At 44.2% G+C, this 6,000-nt stretch overlaps 1 protein-coding gene across 5 annotated transcripts in view; it reads left to right on the top strand.

Moving 5' to 3' along the window:
- LOC147210372 (band 4.1-like protein 1) overlaps positions 1 to 6,000 on the top strand; it is a 41,616-nt gene continuing 35,616 nt past the window's right edge. For 3 of the 5 annotated variants that reach the window (XM_086109676.1, XM_086109658.1, XM_086109652.1), the window contains exon 1: positions 1 to 220. The gene's annotated coding sequence lies outside the window, so the exon portion shown is untranslated. The remainder of the gene's footprint in view (positions 221 to 6,000) is intronic. The other 2 variants (XM_086109668.1, XM_086109684.1) reach the window with 2 other exon arrangements.

Here is a 6,000-nt window from a genome sequence, read left to right as displayed (position 1 = left end):
TCAAGCACGACGTTTGGAGTTGCCCGCTCCGCCTCCCCCCTCCTCGGTTCGGCGAAACCTTTCTCGCCGGCTTCTGGTTGCTTGCTGTCCCCGCCTGCAGGGCTTCATCTCCCCGGGCAGGAGAAGGCGTTGTAGCGGGCGGCGGTCTGCACGCTCCCCGCTACCTCCATGCTCCGCATCCGGTACTGACGCCTGGCACCCGAACCTGGCATCACCACAGGTACGACTTGCGAGCTGACTGCATTTGTTTTGTGCGCTAGCTGAACAGGTGCACGCCGCGTTTGGCCGCATGTAAATGACATTTTGGGGCCAGCTGCATCCCGGCCGTACAAAAGCACCGCTTTGTCTCCCTTGCAAAAGGACACAGGGCGTTGACACGTTTCATGCGCTCACTCTGTTGTGCATCACGGTGTCGTGGCGGAGATGTAACCAAGAGCATCTTTCTTATTTCATGTACATTGGGCCCAGTGTGCAGAAGCCGCATGGCAGCAGGTGCACCTTTCTTCATCGTAGTATCTCCGCTTTCCTCCATACCCCCCCCCCCCCATCATTCCGAGATGAATCATTTATTTCGCAATCGTTGACGCTTCAGCCTTTGAAGCCGACCGTGATCGTGTCATGAGCTCATTGATGATGGTGTGGTGATGGTTGTCGTGGGTGTGGCAGAGGGGGCAGGCGTGGGCGCATCGTAGACATCGGGAGGTCTGCGCACGCTGTGGGCATTGTGTGCAAGTGGAAGCCGGAGAAGTGGCGGGCTAATGAAGCAACACGTTTATTGCAGATTAAAAAAAAAAGGGGGAACACTGGCTGAGATGCAATCTGCTCGCTTCCATTAAAAGCAGTGCATTGGCGCTGAATTTTGGTCTAGATCAGAATGTTTCCAAACGTACGTGTGGAGTCAAGGCTTCAAATGTGGAAACATCTCATGACGCCATATTATCAAACAAAAGTATGGGGGGGGGGGGGGGGCTGTGTCCTGCAATAATGATATTCAGTTTTACTCCCAAATAGACTTGGGGTGTGTTAACAATGACTCACCATTCCCTAATCACCATATACTGGTGTTTCACTCATCAATCAAATAAATAAATACAACGTTTTCAAAGACTGGTTGGGCATGCCATTAATTACATCTTTGCTGTACTGGATTAAAGTTAGCCTATGGGCCATATAGGCAACTGGTGTTAAAGTCAAGGCCCGGGGGCCAGATCTGGCCCGCCACACCATTTTATGTGGCCCGCGAAAGCAAATCAATCATGTCATGCTAAAGTCTGAATCAAAAATTCAATTTGTCATCTGTAATCCACAATAACAGTCATTATTCTTGACTTCTGATCGTAAAACTAGTTATTGATCAAATATTTTTTGTGCATTGTGTATGTAATATGTGGACGAGATTAAACATTTATATAGTTTCCCAAAATTCATAACGGCCCTCCAAGGGAAACCGTAACTACAATGTGGCCCGCGACAAAAACGAGTTTGACACCCCTGACCTAGGCTATCAATAAAAGATTGCTCAATGAGCAAAATGCATCCGAACAAGCACTCTTTCAGTGTCATGATGTGCTTCTTTTTTTTTTTTTGGTACCAATGTCGTGCTTCATGGGATATATGTCTCTTCTAGTGAACTTCGATTTTTCGCTATTTGTCAAAATGTATTGGGAGGAACATTAAGGGCACGATACACAAATTATACTCACTCACACAATACATTTGAACAGCGCGACAAAAATGTTAGGTTCTGACCAAACTGAATAACGTTTTAGGATTAAAAAAATACCTTTTTTGGAAAATCTAAAACTTTATTCAGACAAAGCGCGATTAAAAAAACTTTATTCAAGAAAAACGCACCGACAAAGTATACACTGAAATCTCTGGTCTCAAGATGCCAGGAAAAACAATTGACGAAACCAAAAGCGCTTGCAAAGTCAGGGTTCAATAGAACACAGAGAATACGCAAACGGAATATGCAAAAGTCCAATAACACAAAAACAAAGAGCAATACTCGAATAAGAAAAATAATTACAAACAAGTATGCATGAGCAAAAACGAGAGCAGCTATGAATAGCATCAAGAAGTCGGGGGGGGGGGGGGGGATCACACTTGACACACAACAACAAACAGGGTCAGAAACCCGACAGAAATCAGAGCCCCTAAATAACAAGCCAGCCTTGATGAGGAAACGAGGCGCAGGTGCACCTGCTGGACGGAACCGTCCTTCACTCCAGCTGGAGCTGGAGCGCAATCAAGACCAAACATGACACCTCTTAGCCTTTTTATGACCTTTTTGACTCATACTTGAATACTCTCATTTTCAGAATCCATACTGTGTATCACACACAACTTTATCTTGAGTTTGACACTTTCTTTTTTTACATAGCTAGCGGCACACCGGCTGTAAATGGCAGCTCTTTGCAGTCACGCTGCAATGAAAACAAAGAAAACGGCAAATGTCGTTGGAGGAAGAGAGCTTACTAAAAATAAAATGCAAACGTGTGAGTCTAAGTTTAGCCATCAGAAGTGTCTGTTTCCTGTAGGACAATTTTAGAGGATTGTGCTAACCAACAAGTTTTGTATCGACCTCTCTGGATTTTTAAGACTAGAAACGTGAAGAGTATGTGTCTGTTTTTGCTCATTGTGTGCGCGCTGCGCTTGATTTTATGGGCCGCGGTCATGCCAAAGGCAGCATGCAGTACGTATCAAACTGGTTTCGTAGAGGCCAAGTCCGGAAGGGGGCAAATTAGATCCACAGTCTATCCATCTGTTCACTCATGCTTCACCGAGTTTCATTCGCTCATCATTTCCTCCCCATCGCAGGCTATGTGGTATGCGGCTTCGTAACAAGTCTCTCAGAAGATATTCTTCAGACATTCAATTGTTTATTTTTTATTTTTAATCGAAAGAGTGCTCAATCGCCTGATTGTCTTAAAGTCGGTTGTCAAGTTGGTTGCCTGCGAGGCTTTCTTTTGCAATAATAAAATTGTGTTCTGGATCAAATTATGACAGGAAAAATGTCTCAGACTCCCTAGTTGAAACAAGGTTATCCAGCAGCTGGAGATGTATATGTGCAGTCACTCTTTTCAATATAACCTTGGGTTATTGTGTTCACTGAAAACCGAGCCAAGAGTAATGCTTAGGTCACATGCAGCTGCATGCATCATTCATCATGCACACTCATGAGCAATTTCCCCCTTGAGTCGTATTGAAGATTCGTCCTCTGATAGATTCATACCAGCGTATTTGGTGCGGCGCCAAGTGGTGTGGCCGTGGCCAACCACAAGATGAACGCGTGGAATAGAAGTGACGGCACCTTCTAAAAGGTACATTAAAGATGGAGGCGTGTAATAAACTCACTTTTTGCCCGTATGGGGGATACAGGGCCATACTACGCATTACATCGAGTGTTCTGGTGCATCTCTCTTCTGAGACACCTCTCAAGTTATGATCTTTAAGTCAGCATTGAATCGTAGGGCTTCATTTTTGTAGACGGTGCACAAGCTCTCAGGCGTAAACAAAAAATCGAAAAAAACAGGCGCACCTTGATTTTTATCTTATCAGGTTATCAGGTTACAGCAGGGGTGTCAAACTCATTTTTGCCGCGGGCCACACTGGAGTTCCTTGGAGGGCCGTTCAGACAGTGAGGCCGAATGAATGTTTACGCAATCATCTCATCATATTATAACTTATACAGAACAATTGATGGATTACTAATTTTGAAATCACTCAACTGTTTGTTTGTTGCTCATTCATTAAGTGAGTGTCAACAGGGTAACAAAATTATCTCAACTCAACTCAACTGTATTTATAGAGCACTTTCAAACAGCCATCGCTGTATACAAAGTGACATACATGGAGCAATTAACATACACAACAAACAGAAAAGCAAATCGGTAACAAAGACGGTATTATTGCAAAATGTCGGTGTTATTTAAGACACATGATAATTTGACATTTCAGTACAGACACACATGATCTGCTTCCGCGGGCCACATAAAATGACGGAGCGGGCCGGATTTGGCCCCCGGGCCTTGACTTTGACACCAGTGGGTTAAAGGGTGCATGAAAGGCTGAATAATATATCCACCCATGTAGAAGTATTCTTGGATCGGCAAATGTCATTCAAATTGGCTGCACCATCGAAATGACGTTATTTTATCATAAATAACGGCATAATTTGGTTGTGTGTCAGCGTGGTGGCTGATGTCACGTGTAAAACTGTACCCCCCCACCGCTTCAGTTTCTCCCTTCAACAGGAGCTGTGACTGCCTTCAATATAGCACCAGGCGACACTTCACCTCTCAAGGGTGTCAACAGGCAAAATAGTGCCCGGAGGCCTTTCTCTTGTGGTTTTTTTTTTTGTCTCTTCTTTATCTTATTTTGATATGCTTGGCAGAAGATGTTAAGCCTGGAGTTTCCACAGCAACTGCATATTAAAAAGGCTCGCCTGACGACTCTGTTCTGTTCATTATCATAAAAGTGAACATGTTCCCATTTTGCGGAGCTAAAAAAAAGAAAAGAAAAAAAAAGACGTAGGGCGTGACATCTCCTCCACCTCTGATTGAGGAAATACACTTTCTCAGTTGGACTGCGATAGGATGAAGACAATGTGGTCTTATTTCGGGCGGGACTCTCTCTGTGATGAATTATTTGTCCATGGATGGATGTCCATCTTGTTCTTCTGTCTGACCGGAGAATTCTGAACCTCTGGTTCGGAGACAATTGGCTGGGAGAACAGGAAGAAATATGAGAGTAATGGAACCCAGTGTGTGAGAAGCAGGAAGTAAAGCACACAAAAAAGGGAAGTGTAGTCAAAACACAGTCCGTCCCGATCATCCCCAAAAGAGAATTATGAACTGACCCCACGTGTTAACCCTCCTTGAGTGGAGACTTCCATCGCTACTATTTTTTCGACTACCTGATCGGCAGAGCACAGCTTCCTCCTGGTTGCGTTCTCCCGGGGAGGATGACGTTGCAGCTTCACCGCTTCAGCAGATGAATCATTTAGCTCTGTTGCTTCGGGATGTGAATTACGGCAGACTGAAGTTGCGCTATGCAATCTGGCTCCAACAATGCCAAAAATCAAAGCACATGGGTGTGCGCGCGCATGAGTGTCTGTGTGCGTGCACGTGTGCGTGTTCCTCCTGTGGACAAGGACATCTTGCCACTCCCTTTTTACCCAACCCCCCAGCTACGGTCTTGTCCTGGTTTTCCAGAGCCCCTCTCAGTCCATTTGATGGGTTGGCTGCGTTTGCCATTCTGAAGCAAGCGCTGATTGCAAAACGAAAAGATTGGAGGAAGACAATGAAGACACGGCCTGCGCGGTGATCGGTTAATAGACACACATTGTGTGGAGCGGTCAGTGATAATAAAGCGATTTATGTCATACAGAGCGCCCATGAGTGGTCTCTGAAAACTGTCCAGTTTGAAGGCTGAAAGACGAAATGTATGTTTGTGGAGGCATTTTTAAAGTCAACGCACCGAGTACAGAGGTTTGTTTGAAAGTCATTTTTTGGCATAAACACTAGTGAAAGGTGTGGCTCGACTCGGTGCTGTCTGTTGATTGCTTGACAAATACTTCTTACTTCCATGTTACAAATGGGAAGTGGAAGTATAAGCGCCTCAAGATGGACAAGTGAAATTATTGTGAAATTATTTGCACTTTGGGGCAGGGTTGTAAGATCAGGCCGAGGTGTACTTTTTTTGTCACGGTCCAATGAGGTCACATTTAGTGCTGTCAAGCGATTAAAAAGGTTGTGAGATTTATTAATTATGATCTGAATTAATTGATTGGATTCATCTATAATTTAATCTCATCTAAAAATTACTGAGAAAAACCCTATTTTCATTTTAATTTCATTACATTATTGAGCTCGATCAAAAAACAAAAAACAAGTGGCATTATAAAGTATTTTATTGTTTTTAAACTGACTTGAACAGATGCAGTCCTAGCCATTCATTTTCTGCTGTAATTGAGACTAGTCCCAAGTCCGACCTGCA

This window comes from Hippocampus guttulatus, chromosome 1 (genome assembly GCF_054856545.1).
Source record: "Hippocampus guttulatus isolate MCC_2025c chromosome 1, RoL_Hgut_1.0, whole genome shotgun sequence".
In the NCBI taxonomy this organism is placed as follows: Eukaryota; Metazoa; Chordata; class Actinopteri; order Syngnathiformes; family Syngnathidae; genus Hippocampus; species Hippocampus guttulatus.
Note: the sequence above shows the minus strand (reverse complement) of the source record. Positions and strands in the feature narration are given on the sequence as shown.